Source organism: Pelophylax lessonae (genome assembly GCF_965119305.1).
Source record: "Pelophylax lessonae genome assembly, chromosome: 8".
In the NCBI taxonomy this organism is placed as follows: Eukaryota; Metazoa; Chordata; class Amphibia; order Anura; family Ranidae; genus Pelophylax; species Pelophylax lessonae.
The window spans coordinates 18,133,115-18,155,146 of NC_138775.1; the positions used below are offsets into that span (position 1 = coordinate 18,133,115).

Consider the following 22,032-nt stretch of genomic DNA (forward strand, 5'->3'; position numbering starts at 1 on the left):
AAAGCTGAACCTGAGCCAGAGCCCGGCACTGTAGGGCGGAACCTTTACTGGGGCAGAAGCGACGAGGCACTGGAATGGTCTGAGGAGGTTGGTGATGAAGGACATGCGGAGCTCTCTGACTGCTGCTTTTACCTCCACCAGGAGCCGGTTGGAGCTGTGGTGAGCACTTTGGTCCAGGAGAGGAGCGCCCTGGGAGAAAGAATCAGCAGGATCACAGTGAAGGAAGGCAGAGTGCGGGCCAATCTCTTCATACCGTCCAGTGAGTGTCCCCAGAACAGGGGATCAGGGCCCCTGGGTGTTACATGGAGCATCCCTGGTATGAAAGGGAATTGAAGTCACCAGGTGTGACATGGGGGATAGGGGTCACCAGGTGTAACAGGGGTTCGGGGTCACCAGGTGTGCCATGAGGAATTGGGGTCCTTGCGTGTGCCATGGGGGATTGGGGTCCCTAAGTGTGACATGGAGGAACATCAGGGTCCCCAAGTGTGACATAGAGGAACATCAGGGTCTGACATAGAGAAACATTGGGGTCACTGGGTATGACAGCATGACATTGAGGAACACGGGGTCCCTGAGTGTGACATGGAGGAACATCAGGGTCAGTGGGTATGACAGCATAACATGGAGGAACCATCAGATCAGGATTACTAGGTATGACAGAGGAGTTTTTAACCCCTTCCCTTTTTGGGGGGGGGGGGCGCAAGTAGCTGGTCTTGCCTAGGGCGTAAAATAGTCTAGCACCGGCCCTGACCCCCACCTATCCCCTCACAATAGAGCAGTGATACAGATGGGAAGATTTGTGCTGAAATATATAGAAGGATTCATGTGACCCGCCACTATCACTCAGCCTGTCCTGACCCTGAAACCCAACCTGCCTGTCTCTATCCCCCCCGCTGCCATATACTGAATTCCTGCCTTGTCACACAATACAAACATATGGGACATTATTCCACACATTGTTCTGTAATTATAGTCTGCTCCGTATGGAGCGTCACTCAGATCCCGCAAGGTGTGACTGTCTGTGATACGATGAGATAAGAAGTGAGCATTTCTGTCTGTTTCATTTCCTGATCATTAAAATGAAAATAAAACAATGAAGAGCCAATGGGAGAGACCGCATGTTCCCGAGTGTTTATCCTCATGTGACCACATCCATGGGTGGTGTCACCCACATTGGGCGGTCCGTCACCTGTGGTTGAGCAGATTTAAAGCTGAACCCCCAAAAATCAGTAAATACACCAACAAAAAAATGAAATGTTTATAATTCTGTTCAGATGGTCTTGTGATCCCCATAACCCTGACATCACTTCACAGCCAGAAGGTGACACCACTATATTTATTATTACAGATACATAGTTTGCTCCCCTCCCCACCCCATTTGCACTTATTGGACGATAAAATGGATGCACCATACTAGTAACTCTTCCCTCTGATCTCCTCTCCAGTCAGCAAGCTCCCAGCACCCGAAACATTTTACACTGGCAGCTCTGCGCAATGCAATAGAGCAGTGGTCTCAAAACTGCGACCTGGGGGCCGAATGTGGCCCTTTGCTTGTCTTTATCTGGCCCTTGGGGCACCATTATATCCACTAACACCAACAATAGCGCACTATTCCTCCCACTAACACCATCAGAAGGGCACAATTCCTCCCACTCACACCAACGATGGGGCACTATTCCTCCCACTGACACCAAAGAATGGGCACAATTTCTCCCAGTGAGACCAAGGATGGTTTAGAATTCTTTTAATTGACACTAACGATGTGGCAGTATTACTCCAACTAACACCAACAATACTGGCACTATTCCAACCACTTAGACTAAAGAAAGGGCACAATTCCTCCCACTGACATCAATGGTGGGGCACTATTCCTCCAACTGACACCAAAGAAAGGGCACAATTCCTCCCAGTGACACCAACGATGGGGTAGAATTATTTCCATGGACACTAATGATGGGGCACTATTCCTCCCACTGACATCAGCAATGTTGGCACTATTCCTCCCACTTAGACCAAAGAAAGGGCACAATTCCTCTCACTGACACCAATGGTGGGGCACTATTCCTCAGACAGAAACCAAGAAAGGGTACAATTCCTCCCACTGACACCAACGGTGGGGCACTATTCCTCCCACAGACATCAACGATGGGGCACTATTCCTCCCATTGACCCCAATGATGATGGCACTATTCCTCCCACTTAGACCAAAGAAAGGGCACAATTCCTCTCACTGACACCAACTATGGGGCACTATTCCTCCCATTGACACCAATGATGGGGCACTATTCCTCCCACTGACACCAACGATGGGGCACTATTCCTCCCACTAACACCAATGATGGGGCACTATTCCTCCCACTGACACCAATGATGGGGCACTATTCCTCCCACTGACACTAATGATGGGGCACTATTCTTCCCACCGACACCAATGATGGGGCACTATTCTTCCCACTGACACCAATGATGGGGCACTATTCCTCCCACTGACACCAATGATGGGGCACTATTCCTCCCACTGACACCAATGATAGGGGCACTATTCCTCCCACTGACACCAATGATAGGGGCACTATTCCTCCCACTGACACCAAAGATAGGTCATTGCTTACTCCCACTGGATGCCAGGACATTTTCTACTCCCACTGACCTTAGTTCGGCCCCCGAAAGTCTGAAAGACAGTAAACTTTGTTTAGTAAATTTGGAGACCTCTGATATAGAGCCGGACTGACTGACAGCCTCATAATCTTAGTTTGAGTTCTGCTGCTGGCAGCTAATATAAAAGCAGGGTTTAGATACTTATACTACCGTAGCAGTATGCAACAATGCAATTACTATTTTTCTAGATGAATAGATTTTTTTTTTTTTGTATTTTTCTGGAATTCTTTATTATAAGTGATGACGGAAGACTCGCAGTGGAGAGGATAATAATTGTTAGTCATTTGGAGTGGGTAGGATAAGGAGGATTTATCGTCCTGCAGGGCTGATCTGTCCCTTCTCTGTCCCAGTATTAGAATATAACAATAGAGCGACATTCCTGGGCCGAGGGCCCCCTCCCCCCGCCAACCTGCGGGCTCCTTTAATCCGAATGGTGCCAGAGGGGTCAGCGCTTCAATGCTCGCTCAATGTGAAGAGCCCTCTGAAGTGCCGGCCCGATGTTCAATATGGATTAACCACGTAAATTGTTTAATTAGATTTTCTGCAGGTTGATTGTGGTTGAGCCTCTCCCGAGCAACGCACAAGTCCATCCCCAATGCCGATCGCCAAATTATCTCCAAATCCCTTGTTTTTACACACTGGTCAATGGTAACGATAATAACTAATCCTAATCCACTTACCTTTTATCCGCAGGGAAAAGCCGCAATAACATGGCCAGACAACAAGATCAGGAATCTTCTGACTTTTATTTACTAAAACGTGCACGGAACTGTGATGTGCGGTGACCCAGAGCGACCAATCGCAATTCAGATCAGGGTAGTGGTAGCGATGGGGGTACAGAAATCATCCAATTGGCTTGGATGGATTTCTTGGGCGATCACTGGGACAGCCATGACCGCAAAGCAGTACTGGCACTGCATTCATGATGGAGACCTGGGAACCGGGGCCCGTGTAAGAGTCTTCCCAAGGGCCGTTACATGTAGTTATAGCCCTGGTTGTAGCTCAGACTCGCTATGTCTCCTCATACTGTTTTCAGTCAGTGAGGGTTAAGATACACTATATTGTCAAAAGTATTGGAACGCCTGACATTGATTGGGTTGCTTGATGTGGTGAACCTTCCGCTTGTCCTTCAGTTGAGATTTGGGACCCAAAGCTGCTGCCAACTCTAAAAAAAAATTCTATTTACTGTATGACCCAATGGCAACAATGTACATGATATTGTCAAATGTATTGGGGCGCCTGCCTTAACACACACAATATTTATTACCGTACATGGAAAGCTTATTTTGCCCGGTGTGAGTCCAGGGGTTTCTCCCCTCGCTCATACTCGGTGGCGAGAGTGTTGGCTTTCCTCCAGTCTGGTGTGGACCAGCGCCTTGCGTTGGCCACGATTAAGGGCCAGGTATCTGCACTGGCTGTTCTTTTCCAGCGCCCTGTGGCGTCTAATTCTTTGATTTGCAACCTTTATTCAAGGTGTGCGTCACTTGGCCCCTCCTAGAAGGGAGCCTTTACCTCCATGGGACTTGAACTTGGTTCTGTCCGTGTTACAACGTTCTCCGTTTGAAAACATCAGGGAAATCTCGTTACCTCTGCTGTCTAAAAAGGTTGCTTTTCTGGTAGCGATCACTTCTGCTCGCAGAGTGTCGGAGTTGGCGGCGTTGTCTTGCCGCTCTCCTTACCTGGTGGTTCATAGGGATAAGGTGGTCTTACGACCTAACCTGTCCTTTCTTCCAAAGGTGGTTTCGGATTTTCACCTCAATGAGGACATTGTTTTACCTTCGCTTTGTGCGAATCCTAAGCATCCTAAGGAGATTGCCTTGCATTCTTTGGATGTTGTCAGGGCGATCAGGGTTTACCTGTCGTCGTCTGAATCCTTTCGAAAATCGAATTCTCTCTTTGTCCTTCCTGAGGGACCTCGGAAGGGTATGGCTGCGTCTGCGGCGACCATTGCAAAATGGATCAGACAGACAATTGTTCAGGCCTATTCGTTGAAGGAACGGGTACCGCCCTTCCCTGTCAAGGCGCACTCTACCAGATCGGTGAGTACATCCTGGGCCCTCCGGCATCAGGCCTCGGTGGCCCAGGTGTGCAAGGCTGCGACTTGGTCGTCAGTGCACACCTTTTCCAAATTCTACAAAATTGATGTTCTGGCATCAGCTGATGCCTCCTTTGGCCGCAAAGTTCTCTGTGCGGCAGTGCTGTAGGGGACCCAGGTTTTGTGTGGGTCCCTGGCTGTTGGGGTTGTTTACCCCCTTGGTTATTTGCTTTCCTGGGTTGTTGCTCCTGTTGAGCTTTTCTGTTGCCCAGAAGGTTCCCTTGCGGTTCACGTAAGGTTCCTTTCTCTGATGTGGGTACTGCGTTGCTTTTTCTGACGGTTGCATTTCCCACCCCTCATGTCTACACTGCTTTGGGACATCCCCATTGGTGAAGACTGTATGAGTGGGCGGCGACTGTCGGAGGACGTAAGAGAAAACTGAATTTTTGTAAAATATTACCGTAAATTCCTTTCTCTGAGTCCTCCGACAGGCGCCTCCCCCGCCCCTCTCTTGGGGTTCTTATACACTTAACTGCTTGCTACCAAACTGAGTTGGGATGGCTATTGCAGGGGGGTATTGGACCAGCGGGACAGCCCCTAATGGGTGTGTCTATGTAAATGCTTTTGTTTTAACAAGTCTTTTGCCTAGCTACTCCTAAGGAGAGGAAGTCAATACCCCATTGGTGAAGACTGTATGAGTGGGCGGCGACTGTCGGAGGAGAAAGGAATTTTACGGTAAGATTTTACAAAAATTCAGTTTTTTGGCAACAATGCAAAACGTTATGTGTGGCGTAAAAGCAACACAGCTCATCACCCTGAACACACCATCCCCACTGTCAAACATGGTGGTGGCAGCATCATGGTTTGGGCCTGCTTTTCTTCAGCAGGGACAGGGAAGATGGTTAAAATTGATAGGAAGATGGATGGAGCCAAATACAGGACCGTTCTGGAAGAGAACCTGATGGAGTCTGCAAAAGACCTGAGACTGGGACGGAGATTTGTCTTCCAACAAGACAATGATCCAAAACATAAAGCAAAATCTACAATGGAATGGTTCACAAATAAACATATCCAGGTGTTAGAATGGCCAAGTCAAAGTCCAGACCTGAATCCAATTGAGAATCTGTGGAAAGAACTGAAAACTGCTGTTCACAAACGCTCTCCATCCAACCTCACTGAGCTCGAGCTGTTTTGCAAGGAGGAATGGGCAAAAATTTCAGTCTCTCGATGTGCAAAACTGATAGAGACATACCCCAAGCGACTTACAGCTGTAATCGCAGCAAAAGGTGGCGCTACAAAGTATTAACTTAAGGGGGCTGAATATTTTTTCACGCCCAATTTTTCAGTTTTTTATTTGTTAAAGTTTGAAATATCCAATAAATTTCGTTCCACTTCATGATTGTGTCCCACTTGTTTCTTCACAAAAAATTACAGTTTTATATCTTTATGTTTGAAGCCTGAAATGTGGCAAAAGGTCGCAAAGTTCAAGGGGGCCGAATACTTTCGCAAGGCACTGTACATTAGTAGTTAGTGGGAAAAATGCTCCTTACATTGGTGGTCAGTGGGAAGAATGTTTCTTACATTGGGGGTCAGTGGGAAGAATGTCCCTTACATTGGGGGTCAGTGGGAAGAATGTCCCTTACATTTGTGGTCAGTGGGAAGAATGCCCCTTACATTGGGGGTCAGTGGGAAGAATGTCCCTTACATTTGTGGTCAGTGGGAAGAATGCCCCTTACATTGGGGGTCAGTGGGAAGAATGCCCCTTACATTGGTGGTCAGTGGGAAGAATGCCCCTTACATTGGGGGTCAGTGGGAAGAATGCTCCTTACATTGGTGGTCAGTGGGAAGAATGCTTCTTACATTGGAGGTCAGTGGGAAGAATGTCCCTTACATTGGTGATCAGTGGAAATAATGCCCCTTACATTGGTGATCAGTGGGAAGAATGACCCTTACACTGGTGGTCATTGGGAAGAATGCCCCTTACATTGGTGATCAGTGGGAAGAATGTCCCTTACATTGGTGGTCAGTGGGAAGAATGCCCCTTACATTGGTGGTCAGTGGGAAGAATGCACCTTACACTGGTGGTCAGTGGGAAGAATGCTCCTTACATTGGAGGTCAGTGGAGAGAATGCCCCTTACATTGGTGGTCAGTGGAGAGAATGCCCCTTACATCGGTGATCAGTGGGAAGAATGCTCCTTACATTGGTGATCAGTAGGAAGAATGCTCCTTACATTGGTGATCAGTGGGAAGAATCCCCCCCCCCCCCCTTACAGTGGTTCCCAGAATGTCACCCTTGCAGTCCGCTAAAAAGACCACTGAAGTCCTGCTGTTGGTTCTGCCAATTAGTGTTGGACCTGAGACTATACAGGCACCATCAGATGTGAGTTCACTCAGCCACAGCTCAAGGGACTGCTGGCAACCCCTGAGGAACCCTAAGGTTCCACATAGCGCTGGTTAATAAAAGCTGCCCTAGACAGATGGCAGATTCACCCCACTATGATGGTCTGATACAGCGGCCAGGCTATTAAAACCATATTAAGAATGAGTAATAATAATAACTGAGGTGAGGACCCTGGGCCCCAAGATGGCCTCTGCCCAACACTGGATAACACGTTCTCTCTAAATAAGACAACATGTTATAAAGAACGCTGCCCCCTCCCCGGCTCCTGTTCTCCGTTTATGAACACATAATTATTCCCTGTTATTGATCTCGCTCTCCGGCGCAGAGCTATGTCTGTCCAATAAAACGAATTACCCATCACAGCCCCTCGTATTGTACAGATCAGAGATACTAATAATTACTACATGACTTTAACCCTTCCACCGCCTGAGGGCTCTGCCGCATGTACACTGGAGATCACAGGAACTGTCAGATGGATGAAGACGATGGCTGGTGCTGAGGGGACTCAATCTGTTCATTGGTTTCTATATTTGAAATTGGTTGAAATTTCCTCCCGCATGTGTGTGGGCTCTAATTGGGGATTAGCATATAGGGGTACGAGAGACAAGGGGGGTAATTGGATGACTGTGGCTTTTAGAAAAGATGAGTAATATCCAGCTTAAAACCCTCATAGGCAGGGGATCATCAGACAGTCCTGGGTGGTTGGGGTGTGTATGTTCTACTTTCACCCCTCCCAAATAATTGTCCTTATACTATAGATGTATAAAGACAGGCCAGCCCGGCGAATTCACCCCAAGAACTGACTGTTCAATGCTAAAAGAAGACTCCAAGGGATGTTCAGGTAACTCATGCAACAGATGGAGTCATCATAGATTCCACCAATTCAACGTTCATGAGAGAAAATAAGCCTTTGCTGTGTAAAAGGAACATTGCTGCCATTGAACATATAAGCAAAGACTAGGCCCTCTAGAGTAATTTGCTGATACTGATCAATCAAAGACAGAGGGGTTTGGTCACAGTAACAGTAGACAAACCAAGGACAGTATTTCCGGAAAAGAACCTCATACCAACTGTGAAGCAAGGTGGTGGAAATGGTATGGTTTGGGGGTTTCTTTGCTGCTTCAGGGCTTGGACAGCTCACAGTCATTGTGGTTGATTTATTAAAACTGGAGACAGTTGTGCATGGTAGCCAATCAGCTCCTAACTTTAGTTTGTTCAATTAAAGTGGTTCTAAAGGCCAGTGCAGGAACAAGGTCATCTAGAGCCCAGGGCGAACATGTCAAATTGCCCCCCCCCTTTCTCTCAATGCATGAGCATTATGTGTCAGCAAAAATTCCCCCTCCCCCAAAGCAAATCGAGCACTAATCTGCATGCACACCCCCTAAGCATCAATCCCCCCCCAGTACAAATCTGCCCCCCCCTGCTGAAATCCCCCCTCCCAGCTCCTTTCTCCTCCCATATACCCCCAGCACAATCCCCTCCCAAAAAATGTGCCCCTCCTAGCACAAACTCTCCCTCCACTCCAAATCCCCCCTTCCAGCACAAAGTTCCCTACCCCCATCCTAGCACAAATCCCTCCCACAAATGTCCCCTCCTAGCACAAATACCCCCCCCCCCAATCATCCCTACTAGCACAATCCCCCCAAAAAAGAAAATATTTCCCCCTATCGTTTACTTTTATAGCACAAACCCCCCAAAATCCCTTCTTTTAGCATAAATGATCTCTCCGCCTCTCCCCCATCCAAATCCACCAAGAAATAGCTTAAAAAAAAATAAATAAATGGGGGGCTTTATACTGGCCTAGTCATGATTTGACTCCTAATTACATTTTATAGGAGGATTTTTTGAAACAGGCAGTTCCTGTAAGAAAACTCACCAACATCTTACAACTGGAGGAATGTTGCATGGAGATGTGATCAAAAATGTCACCAATGTCGACTGGGGGGCAGTTATACAAAGTCATTTCTGCTAAAGGGGGCAATACCAGCTTTTGCTACCTGAAGTGTACTTACTCTTTCCACAGTATATTAATATACCTGTAGCAAGGTTTCCAGGCCTATGGCCTGATATGGGTCTGCCATCAGTACCCCGGAATCCTCTCCAGCCCATGTGAGCTGAGTCCCGGGGTGTGACAACTGAAGCAGCGACAACTCCGGCATCTTTGTGGTTTTTATTATAAATTAAGGGGATGGGAGAAGGGAATGAGTGGGATACTCCTTTCGGCTTGAACTAATTACAATTGGGACTTTGATCCTGAAAATGTCCGTTGGCGCTTCCTTGGCGCTAGCCAACACTGACTGACTCTGAGAAGACTCTGTATAACAGATGAAGTGTTGAATCCCCGACCTATAGTCCAGTAGATCCAAGACTGAGGACTGTAGAACTCCTGACACTGTGTAAAGCCCCGTACACACGCATCGAAAATCGGCAGGGAATTTTCGTCCAACGTCCGATCTGCCGATTTTCGGCTTGTTAGTATGATGCTTCCGACAACCAACTCCAACTTTTCGGCCGAAAAAAATCTGGTGTGCAAGCTATAAAATTTTTGTTCGCTGTCAAAACACGGCCGATTTTCGTGCAGTCAGTACAGAATTTTGACGGGGAAAAATCTAATGAGCAAGACTGGGCATGCTCAGAGAAGAAAGAACACAAAGAAAGCAAACCAACACATGACATCACTTCTGAAGTAGAATTTTGTTGGGCGAGAAAATTCGTGTTCAGTCTAGGCACATTCCAACCAACAAAACACCACTCTGGACAAAAGACGGACGATCGGTCGGCCGATAATCGTTGCGTGTGTACGAGGCTTAAGTCTCTGAATACTTTCCCCCGCATGGTACAGCTTGAGGTAGTATTTTGTAGAACTCCGAATAACTATCACTGTAACTGGCACACACAATACAATTCAGGGCCCAGACTGCAGGTGCCCCCTTTACTCCTTGAACTCTTCAGGGTCCACTGACTATGTACCCCCTTTACAACTTCAGGGTCCTTAACCTAGGTACCCCCTTTACCGCTAGCTGACACTGGATCCCAAAACCTCTTCGGGAGTGGTCCCCTCTGACTCTGGCAGACCCCCAGGGGCAATCCTCAGTACTCATGACCTGTGTAGGCTTTCCTGGGACTGGACCCCTCTCTCTCTCCGCAGGCTCACGGCACACCGGATCCCCCTCAGCTCAACTAAGCACTCTCTGGACTCTCAGGTGACACCCCGAGATATCCTCTTCCTCAGACAGGAGGAGAGACAGCCGCACTCTCCCTCCTGGGACTCTGCTCCACAAAAGACACCGTGCCATGCACTTCCCCCCAAACTTATACCCACTCCCAGAATCCCTTGCAGCATAATCTGCCTTCTGGGGTAGTTACAAGCTGGGATGTATCCCCTGATTGGGCTCCCCACACTGCCCTATGAGAAGCCTCTCACAGGAGCCAGTGGGATACTTCTCCCCTCAGCAGGCACATCTGGAAGCCCTGACACCCTACCTAACAAATCACAGCTCTGCTGTTAGGCAGACAAGGCCCACTATACCTAACACCTACCTGTAGGGTGCTACATACCTATTGCATACTTGCTAACTGTCCCTTTTTTCCTGGGACAGTCCCTGCAAATAGGAGCCTGTCCCAGGTAATTTATATTGTCCCTGGAAGCGCCCGTTAATCGGGCTGCCAATAAATGTTACGCAGAAGTAGTGCAGCTGAATGGGAGAATTATTCCAACTCTGCTACTGTGGCCTTAAGTTTGAAATTCCCTTTTTAATTTCCTGTAATTCTCTCTATATTGGTGTAGACTCTATAATCTGATAAGTAGGCGAGATTAATTATGCAGAGTGGGCGGAGCTTAATGGAAGTGGGTGTGGTAATTGATAGCTGTGCTGCAAAGTGTCCCTGGAAATTTTTTTTAAATGTTGGCAACTATGCTATTGATGTATGAATACATGATTGAAAATGTTTTTTATCTGGAGCCATTGTTTGAATGAAGATCAAAAAAGTCAACAATTTCCATGGGGTGTATTCAGTTTTTCACATGACTGGGAGGTCTTAGTCTAGAAAGGGTTAATCTCATGCTACTGAGCAATGAAAACCCTCTGGTGTAGTTTCAGCCTCTACCCAGCGAGAGGGGAGACTCCCGGGAAATTTGATCAGTCTGAGAGATCCTCAGAGACTCCCGGGAAATTTGATCAGTATGAGAGATCCTCAGGGGACAGATGCTCTTTATCTCTCTGAAAAGGGGTAATTCATATCTCCCTCTACATTCCCACCTGGCTGTGATATTAGATTCTGTAAGGAGCTCGCTAGGGAATTCACAGCTCCACCACCCCGCGGAGTCTTTGGATAATATGATAATCCAGGAGGGATACAGGTGGAACATCACCCTTACACTCCACCATGAAGAACATTCCTTATCACCTCCATCATACACTAAAATTATCAATCCTTTGCTGCCTCCAACATGACCCATATGTATTCCCTGCAGTAGTTTGTGTCTACCTCCCTCCCACAGTGGTGAGATTTACCCCCAGCGGTGTGTGTCTCTGTCCCCCACCCCACCCCACAATGGTGAGATTTCCCTGTAGTTGTTTGTGTCCCTGTCCCTCCCACAATGGTGAGATTTGCCTGCAGTAGTCTGTGTCTCTGCCCCCCCCCCCCCCCACTATAGTAACATTTCCCTGTAGTAGTTTGTATCTCTGCCCCTCCCACAATAGTGAGATTTCCCTGCAGTAGTTTGTGTCCCTTCCCCTCCCACAATGGTAAGATTTCCATGCAGTAGTTTGTGTCTCTGCCCCTCCCACAATGGTAAGATTTCCCTGCAGTAGTTTGTGTCTCAGCCCCCAAACCCCCCCCCCCCCCCACTATGGTAAGATTTCCCTGCAGTAGTTGGTCTCTCTGCCCCTCTCACAATGGTGAGATTTCTGCAGTAGTCTGTCTTTGCCCCTCCCACAATGGTGAGATTTCCATGCAGTAGTTTGTGTCTCTGCCCCTCCCACAATGGTAAGATTTCCCTGCAGTAGTTTGTGTCTCAGCCCCCAAACCCCCCCCCCCCCCACTATGGTAAGATTTCCCTGCAGTAGTTGGTCTCTCTGCCCCTCTCACAATGGTGAGATTTCTGCAGTAGTTTGTGTCTCTGCCCCTCCCACAATGGTGAGATTTCTGCAGTAGTCTGTCTTTGCCCCTCCCACAATGGTGAGATTTCCTGCAGTAGTTTGTGTCTCTGCCCCTCTCACAATGATGAGATTTCCTGCAGTAGTTTGTGTCTCTGCCCCCCCCCCCCCCACTATGGTAAGATTTCCCTGCAGTAGTTGGTCTCTCTGCCCCTCTCACAATGGTTAGATTTTTGCAGTAGTTTGTGTCTCTGCCCCTCCCACAATGGTGAGATTTCTGCAGTAGTCTGTCTTTGCCCCTCCCACAATGATGAGATTTCCTGCAGTAGTTGGTCTCTCTGCCCCTCCCACAATGGTGAGATTTCTGCAGTAGTCTGTCTTTGCCCCTCCCACAATGGTGAGATTTCCTTCAGTAATTTGTGTCTCTGCCCCTCCTACAATGGTGAGATTTCTGCAGTAGTAAAGCAAAATTTCCTGCGCTCAAGTAGAATCTGACGGAGTAGAGAGAGGTACACTTTGAACTCAGGTACTAAAAAAGCTACTGGTCTTGCTGCCCCCTCAGGATCAAGGGTATCCCGAACCAACTGGGAGAAAAGACAAAAAAAAGAAAAGAGGGTGCACCGACCTAGTGCATTACCATTCGGCTCTGAGGAAGGGGGTTCGCCCTGAAACGCGTCAGCACAGCCACAGCAGCCCCATGCGACCATCTGCATGCCTATTCGCTACATTTGGGACCTTGGCTACCTTGGAGATTGTATATGCTATGTTGATGTGTGTAATATCACACCAGTTTTGTGAGTATTCTGTACACCTTTTAATATTTTAATAAATGGTTTTAAAGCGGAGTTCCGGGCACAAAAACTATTTTTTTTTTTGTGCCCCTCCGCTAGGTAGAGCTCACCTGAAAAGGAATTGGATAGTTATTTTTATTTTTTTTGTTTACTCACCTTTTTATTGAAGATCGTAAATACTCACCTATGACTGCTTCCTCCTCCAGCGCCGAGGCTCACCCCGTCACTTCCTGCCTCGCGATGATTCCTGGGAGCTAAACGTCATCGCTCCCAGGAATCAATGCGACGGCACCGGCCCCGCTCGTCATTTGCGGGCGACGCCGAATTCCCCTGCTAAACAGCTTCTGGGCATGCCCAGAAGCTGTTTAGGAATGCGGCGCCGCACCGGAAGTGACGAGAGGGGCCGGTGCAGTGCATTCTGGGACACGAAGACGCGGAAGAAGACAGAGAAGAGGACCGCGCCGGCTTCAGCTGCCCACAACAGAGATGGAAACGCTGTGGAAGAAATTTTCTAAGTAAGTATTTCTTCTAAAAGGTAAGTGCGAACCGGGACAGATCAGAGGCTAGCCATTGTGGAATGTGCTAGCCCTGACTGTCCCGGGGGTATGTTCAGCAAAAAATGACATCTGTGCCCGGAACTCCGCTTTAATGGTAATGCACTAGGTCGGTGAGATTTCTGCAGTAGTCTGTCTTTGCCCCTCCCACAATGGTGAGATTTCTGCAGTAGTCTGTCTTTGCCCCTCCCACAATGGTGAGATTTCTGCAGTAGTCTGTGTCTTTGCCCCTCCCACAATGGTGAGATTCCTGAAGTAGTCTGTGTCTTTGCCCCTCCCACAATGGTAAGATTTCTGCAGTAGTTTGTGTCTTTGCCCCTCCCACAATCATTTGATTGGCATGTTGTTAGCTGTATATATGTATTATAGAGGAAGATGGGGTCTGAACAATGAGGAGTCTTGTGATTCTTCTTAGTAGTTGAAGCTCCCTCTAGCCTGGCTGTCGGATTTGTCTAGACTAGAAGATAAACACAAAGAGAGAAATTCTCATCTGCGCCCCCCCCTGACCTTTACTGCTCCAGGTGCTGACCCTTGAGTCTGGGAATTGTATATCTGCTCTTTAAACCCAGCCCCCTCCCCCGCCTTCAATTTCTCCTTCAATGTCAACAGCATGATTCCGATACACCTGTCATGTTCCTCCGAATCTACAACCTATCACTGCGTATAATTGTCCCAGCGCACCCCCCACTGTGCTCTCTAAATCCAGCCCTGCCCACACACTTATTGGAGCATTAGAGTAAGGGGACCAGATATTTTAAAATGAAATCCGGGGACATTTTTTTTATTGGCAAATGACGTAGGACTACATAATACACAGAGTGCTGGGAACAGGACTGCATAATACACAGAGAGCTGGGAACAGGACTGCATAATACACAGAGCACTGGGCACAGGACTGCATAATACACAGAGCTCTGGGTACAGGACTGCATAATACACAGAGCGCAGTGTACAGGACTGCATAATACACAGAGCGCTGGGTACAGGACTGCATAATACACAGAGAGCTGGGAACAGGACTGCATAATACACAGAGCACTGGGCACAGGACTGCATAATACACAGAGCGCTGGGCACAGGACTGCATAATACACAGAGCGCAGTGTACAGGACTGCATAATACACAGAGCGCTGGGTACAGGACTGCATAATACACATAGTGCTGGGTTTAGGGCTGCATAATACACAGAGCGCTGGGCACAGGACTACATAATACACAAGAGTGCTGGGCACAGGACTACATAATACACAGAGCGCTGGGTACAGGATGACACAATACACAGAGCGCTGGGCACAGGAATACACAATACACAGAGCGTTGGGCACAGGAATACATAATACACAAGAGCGCTGGGTACAGGACTGCTTAATACACAGAGCGCTGGGCACAGGACTACATAATACACAAGTGCGCTGGGCACAGGACTACATAATACACTAGAGCGCTGGGTACAGGACTGCATAATACACAAGAGCGCTGGGCACAGGACTACATAATACACAGAGCGCTGGGCACAGGACTATATAATACACAAGTGCGCTGGGCACAGGACTACATAATACATAGAGCACTGGGCAAAGGACTGCATAATACACAAGCCCGCTGGGCACAGGACTGCATAATACACAAGCCCGCTGGGCACAGGACTACATAATACACAGAGTGCTGGGTACAGGACTGCATAATACACAGAGCGCTGGGCACAGGACTGCATAATACACAGAGCGCTGGGCACAGGACTACATAATACACAAGCCCGCTGGGCACAGGACTGCATAATACACAAGCCCGCTGGGCACAGGACTACATAATACACAAGAGCGCTGGGTACAGGACTACATAATACACAAGAGTGCTGGGTACAGGACTGCATAATACACAGAGCGCTGGGCACAGGACTGCATAATACACAGAGCGCTGGGCACAGGACTACATAATACACAAGAGCGCTGGGCACAGGACTGCATAATACACAGAGCTCTGGGCACAGGACTGCATAATACACAGAGCACTGGGCTCAGGACTACATAATACACAAGAGCGCTGGGTACAGGACTGCATAATACACAAGAGCGCTGGGTACAGGACTGCATAATACACAGAGCGCTGGGCACAGGACTATATAATACACAGAGCGCTGGGCACAGGACTGCATATTATACAGAGACGTCGGCATCCAAGCCACCAGGCTGTTTCTCAGCCAGCATGGGATGCCCTGTCTACGTTATTCCGCCCCTGAATCTGGGGACAAAACTGGGGACAGACTTGGTCCGGGGACAGTGTCCCCAGTCCGGGGACATCTGGTCACCCTACATTAGAGGCATGTTGCATATTATCATGTGACCAGATGCAGCAGTCTCTGATAAGCCCTGGCTAAATCCAGATGAACAGAGTGTCTCTTTGGCTTCAGCACAGCTGCTGTGTTTGCTGGGCCTGTTAGTAGAAGATTTTTCATGTGCAGGCTGAACTGATCCCAGTGCACACAGCAATGCTGCAAAGAGCAGAGCTGGGCTGGGGGGGGGGGGGGGGGGGTTGATCTGGCACTGTCCATCAGTGAAGGTGGCAGATGTCAGTGAAGGGAATTCCGCACAGGGATCTCTCCTCCGGATTCTGGCTGGCAGCACGCACTGACAGATGGCCGAGTCTCAGGTATCCCTCTCTTTTATTTTCCTTTAGACACTGGAGCAGAGCAACACTGTATAAACACTGACCGCCTACCCCCGCTGCCCACTGACACCGCTCACACCCCAGGGGGGGCAACAGGTGACGGCTACCTGGGCAAATAACTGGGATATCCGATATCGCACCCCTACTGAGACATCCACATTTATTACAAATCCATCTGTGATCATAAAACTACACACAGAACTGATATATGACTTCCCCATAATTCACCGCCCGCCATGCATCATCTGCGAATATCGGTGGAAACGAGCGCCAGCAAATGATGAACGCAGCATTACCTCTACGCACAGATTGTAGGGGATCATGGATTCTTTAGGGGGGGAGGGGAAGATGGCAGTAGAGAGGAAGAGATTGAAGATGCGAGATCTTCACCGCTTCGGAGCACCACAAACCAAAAACACTATTTAAAACCATTTGGCTTTTTGTTTACAAGTTTAAATCTGTACTTCTAACCCCCAAATACTATTCATAATGCATTTTTCATAGCAGAGACCCTAGGGAATAAAATGGCGATAGTTGCAATTTTTTTACGTCACACAGTATTTGCAACAGCGGGGAAGCCGATCCACAGGGCCGGCGGGCGCGATCGCATCCCGTAAGCCCCCGTTCACACTAAGGCGACCTGTGAGGCGACCTGGTCGCCTCACAGGTCGCCGTAGGTCACCTTCCATAGGGAAGCTGCGGACCCGTTCTAATAGGAGCGACACAAGTCGCTCCGACTTAGAAAAAGGGTTGGGAGCTTCTTTGGGGCGACCCGGAGGCGACCGCCATAGACTTCAATGTTATGAAGTCCGTGGCGGCCGCTCCGAGGTCGCGGCGCGCTGCTCGCACCGCGACCTCGGAGGTCGCCCCCTGAAGTCGGTTCACCCCTATGTGAACGGGGCCTGAAGAGAGAACGACGGGCAGCTGTTGTAAACACGGCAGATTGTTGTTTTCTCTGGAATGAACACAGAGCGTCTGTGTTCCTTCTATTTAGGATCACAGGTCTCTGTGTTAATTTCACAAGTCCCTCCCCCATACAGTTAGAAAACAACCCCTGGGCTCACACTTAAACCTTTGATCACCACTGTGTTAACCCCTCCCTTGCCAGTGTCATTATTACAGTAACAGTGCATATTTTTAGCACTGATTACTGTTAATGTCACTGGTACCCCCAAAATTGTCAGTTAGGGGTCCGATCTGTCTGCCGCAATGTCGCAGTCCCACTAAAAATCGCAGATCGCTGCAATTACTAGTAAAAAAATAAATAAAAATGACATAAATCTTTCCCGTAGTTTGTAGATGCGATAACTTTTGCGCAAACCAATCAAAATGCGCTTATTGGAATTTTTATTACCAAAAATATGTAGCAGAATACAAATTGGCCCAAAATGATGAAAAAATTTAATTTTTAATTTTTTTTTTTTATTATTGGGAATGTTATATAGCAGAAAGTGAAAAATAATGTTTCTTGTTTTTCTTCAGAATTGTCGCTCTTTTTTTGTTTATAGCGCAGAAAATAAAAATCGCAGAGGTGATCAAATACCACCAAAAGAAAGCTCTGTTTGTGGGGAAAAAAAGGACATCAATTTTATTTGGGTACAGCATCGCATGACTGCGCAATTGTCCGTTAAATTAACGCAGTGCCGAATCACAAAAAATGGCCTGGTCATTAAGAGCGTTAAACCTTCCAGTCCAGAAGTGGTTAATGAATTTAGGAAAACAATATATACCCCATTTTATTTTTGGAAAAATGTGAAAGATGATGTTACGCAGAGTAAATAGATACCCAACATGTCACGCTTTAAAATTGCACACACTCGTGGGATGGCGGCAAACTACGATAATTAAAAATCTCCAAAGGCGACACTTTAAAAATTGTTTAGCCTTACAACGGAGGTCTAGCGCTAGAATTATTTATCTTGCGCTAACGTTTGCGTCGATACCTCATGCGTGGTGCAAATACTGTTTAGATATGCGTGGGTGTCTTTTGTATGCGTTCGCTTCTACGCACAAGCACAAAGCGATGGGGGCATTTTAATTTGTTTTTCTTATTTATTTTACTTTTTATTTTTTACACCATTTGTTTAATTTTTTTTTTTTTTATTATTTTTATTCCTATTACAGGGAATGTAAACATCCCTTGTAAAAGAAATAAGGGATTTCCGTGATTGCAGGAAAGAAAATTGCATCATCAAGCAGTGATGGCGAACCTTGGCACTCCAGATGTTTTGGAATTACATTTCCCATGATGCTCAACTACACTGCAGAGTGCATGAGCATCATGGGAGATGTAGTTCCAAAACATCTGGAGTGCCAAGGTTCACCATCACTGACTGGCTTTCCTAAGGCTGCCAATAGAAAGAACGAATTTATTTCCTGCAACCACAGGATGCAGAAATTAGCTTGATTCCTCTATCAATACAATCAGTGTTGACAGGGGAATCCCTCCCGTGGAGCCATTGTGTTATCCAGGTGGGGAAAGCCATCCCTGCCCAGAGAACACAGTGATTATTGCTAGCAGCTATCAATAGTAGCTGCTAGCAATAGTTGCATGTAAAATCCGGCTGGCTGGTTGTACCCAAGCTGATCGATCGATCGATCAACTTCGGTACATTCAGCCTTCCCATACATGGTTTGAATCTTGGCTGGTTCCTGCTTAACTGTGGCTGGCTTTAGAGTAGAGTGCAGTGGTGTATCTTGGTTTTGTGCTGCCCTAGGCAAAACTAAAGTTGGGCCCCCCCCCCCTCCAATGTAAATTGGCCACCCCTTCCTGTTTAACGGATGCGACTAGCTTAAAAATTAAAGGACTACAAGTCCCAGCAAGAACCCCTGAGATCTCATGAGGGGGGGGGGGTGAGAGGGGTGGGTGAGGGAGGGTGAGAGAGAGAGGGGATGAGAGAGAGGAGGTGGGTAAGGAAGGGTGAGGGGGGATGAGAGAGAAAGGGGGGGAGAGAGAGAGAGAGTGGGTGGTGGGGGGGAGAGAGAGGGATGAGAGAGAGAGAGAGAGAGAGAGGGTGGGTGGAAGAGAGCGAGAGAGAGAAGAGGGGGTGAGAGAGAGGTGGATGAGAGAGAGAGAGGGGGGTGGTAGAGAGAAAGGTGGATGAGAGAGAGAGGGGGGTGAGAGAGAGAGAGAGGTGGATGAGAGAGAGAGAGGGGGTGTTGAGAGAGAGGTGGATGAGAGAGAGAGGGAGTGGGAGAGAAAAAGGTGGATGAGAGAGAGAGAGAGGGGGTTAGAGAGAGGAGCGGGGTGAGAGAGAGGGGGGAGAGAGAGGGGCAGTGAGAGAGAGGGGGATGGGAGAGAAAGAGAGGGGGTGAGAGAGAGGGGCGGTGGGAGAGAGAGAGGGTGGGAGAGAGAGAGAGAGGGGTTGGGAGAGAGAGGGGGGAATGGGGAGAGAGGGAGGGGGGTGGGGGAGAGAGAGGGGGAGTGGGAGAGAGAGAGGGGGGTGGGAGAGAAGGAGAGAGAGTGGGGTGGGAGAGAGAAAGAGAGCGGGGTGGGAGAGGGGGAGTGAGAGGGAACGAGAGGGGGGGTGGGTGGGGAAGAGATGGGGGGGTGGGGGAGAGAGAGAGAGAGAAGGGAGGGTGGGAGAGAGAGGAAGAGGGGGTGGGGGAGAGAAAGGAGGAGGAGGGAGGGGTGAGAGGGTTAGAGGGGGGTGGGAGAGAGAGGGAGGGGGCAGGGCCAGGGTGTCACGGCCATGACATCACTGGTTGCTAGACGCCAGTTGGCTCTAGCAAACAGTGGCCAATAGAGTCTCAGGTGGAGGCGGGGGCGGTTATTTTGCTACCCCCCTGCAAAGTGCAGCCCTAGGCCTGGGCCTTGTCGGCCTAGGCCAAAATACAGCACTGGGCGAGTGGAGTAGTTGTGATGGGGCAGGGTTTAAAGGGCAGGTGGTTACATGGGCTTCAGATAAAAATGTAGTAACTCTGTGGCAGAGGGATGAGAAGCGGAAAGGCCTGAATATGGTGATATGTCAGGTGGGGGAGATATCTATACAATGGAGATCTCTTCCTGAATTGATAATCCTTTTTTTTGCAATGATTGGCAATATCTTGGGTAGTGAGTGCGCTTGGTGGGTGGAGGTGGTAGGAGAAGAATCAGGGAGTTAAAGGCAGAGAAGTGTTGACGAGGACTGGATGAGACAGTAGTAATAAGAGTGATGGAATAAGTCTGTTTTCATCTTATTATCACTTTATTTCTTCCTCCAGGTACAAAATAATGACTCCAGAAAAAAAAAAAAATCTTACATCTCCTTCATTTTGCTGAAGTTCTCTGTGTTCACAATGTGCCGGTGATCAGATAACTGAAATTATTCTGATGACTTTGACAACTGTCCCTTCTCAGGGATATCCATGGAATACATCATCAGACGAGACTGTAAACCAGATGTTCACACAACACTGAAATCATAGGGCTTGTGCACAGGGTGTGCCTGGGCACACCCTCCAGGGGTTAGCAACCTATCAATCGTGCTCGTGTCATTTGCGGGCCCCTTCCTTTTTTGAATAACCACAGTGAGTGATCAGTACTGATCTGTGTTTTTTATGCTTTAGTTTGTGAATGAACGGGAAGCCGCTCAGCAAAGAGCACTTCCCATTAATTCACCCGTCTAGTGCAGCTGAGGCTGCAGAGAAAGAGACTGGGGGATCTTTGTCCTCAGTCCCTTTCTCTGTTTCAAAAGTGAGACACCAGGTCTATTTTGATTCCTGATATTTCACCAAAGCCCCCCCCAACCAGGCTCCTAAAAAAAATGTAAAAAAATGAATATTGTAAAAAATAATTAAAAAAACAAAATTGTAAAAAGTATTGAAATAGTAAAAATAAAAAGTACTGACACCATCCACTGTCCTATTAACACCAATCTCTGTCCTACTGACACTGTTCACTGCTCCACTAATACCATCCTGTGCCCTACTGACAAAGTCCACTGCCCTACTGACACTATCTACTGCCCTACTGACACCGTCCTCTGCCCTACTGACACCGCCCACTGCTCTACTGACACCGTCCTCTGCCCTACTGACACCATCTACTGCTCTACTGACACCGTCCTCTGCCCTACTGACAAAGTCCACTGCCCTACTGACACCAATCTCTGCTCTACTGACACCGTCCTCTGCCCTACTGACACCATCCTCTGCCCTACTGACACCATCTACTGCTCTACTGACACCGTCCTCTGCCCTACTGACACCATCTACTGCTCTACTGACACCGTCCACTGCCCTACTGACACCAATCTCTGCCCTACTAACACCAATCTCTGCCCTACTAACACCGTTCACTGCTCCACTGACTGACACCATCCACTGTCCTACTGACATCATGCACTGCTCTACTGACTGACACCATCCACTGTCCTACTGACACTGCCCTCTGGCCTACTGATACGTCCACTGCTCTACTGCCACCATCTATGTTTTAATACATTTTAAAATATTTGTTTACATTTATTTATAAATCTCTGTGTGTATGTGTGTGTATAAATATATATTTATTTATAGTATATATCAGTATACATACAAACACACATATGCTTGTGTGTTTGAGCTTTGGGGTGCACACCCTTATCCAATAGATTGTGCACACCTATGAGATTTTGAGATACATTAGATGACACTTTGTATAGATTATGGGGTACTGTGGACGTGTTCTATGGATGTCATTAGTGATAAACGATGCTGGTTGGTGGAGCAACCACATTAGGGGAACTCTATTATGGTGTGCAGTGGGAATATTCTCCATCTGGAATCTGGCAGAACACCATTTCCTCTCGTATATACAGTGCATTTCACTGTATCTTATCCTGTGGTAAAATGTGTTGTGGTAT

General features: G+C 47.9%; 1 protein-coding gene and 1 long non-coding RNA gene across 3 annotated transcripts in view; one reads left to right on the forward strand and one right to left on the reverse strand.

Moving 5' to 3' along the window:
- The window catches only part of DAG1 (dystroglycan 1), a 143,855-nt gene that overhangs the window by 90,841 nt on the left and 30,982 nt on the right, over positions 1–22,032 (reverse strand). The gene's annotated exons all lie outside the window — the stretch shown is intronic.
- The window catches only part of LOC309561435, a 161,484-nt gene that overhangs the window by 22,243 nt on the left and 117,209 nt on the right, over positions 1–22,032 (forward strand). The window contains exon 1 of one of the 2 annotated variants that reach the window (XR_014225565.1): positions 16,094–16,189. The exons of the other annotated variant lie outside the window; for it this stretch is intronic. This is a non-coding gene — a long non-coding RNA (uncharacterized lncRNA). Of the gene's footprint in view, positions 1–16,093; positions 16,190–22,032 lie in introns of those variants that run through there. 2 annotated transcript variants of the gene reach the window in all.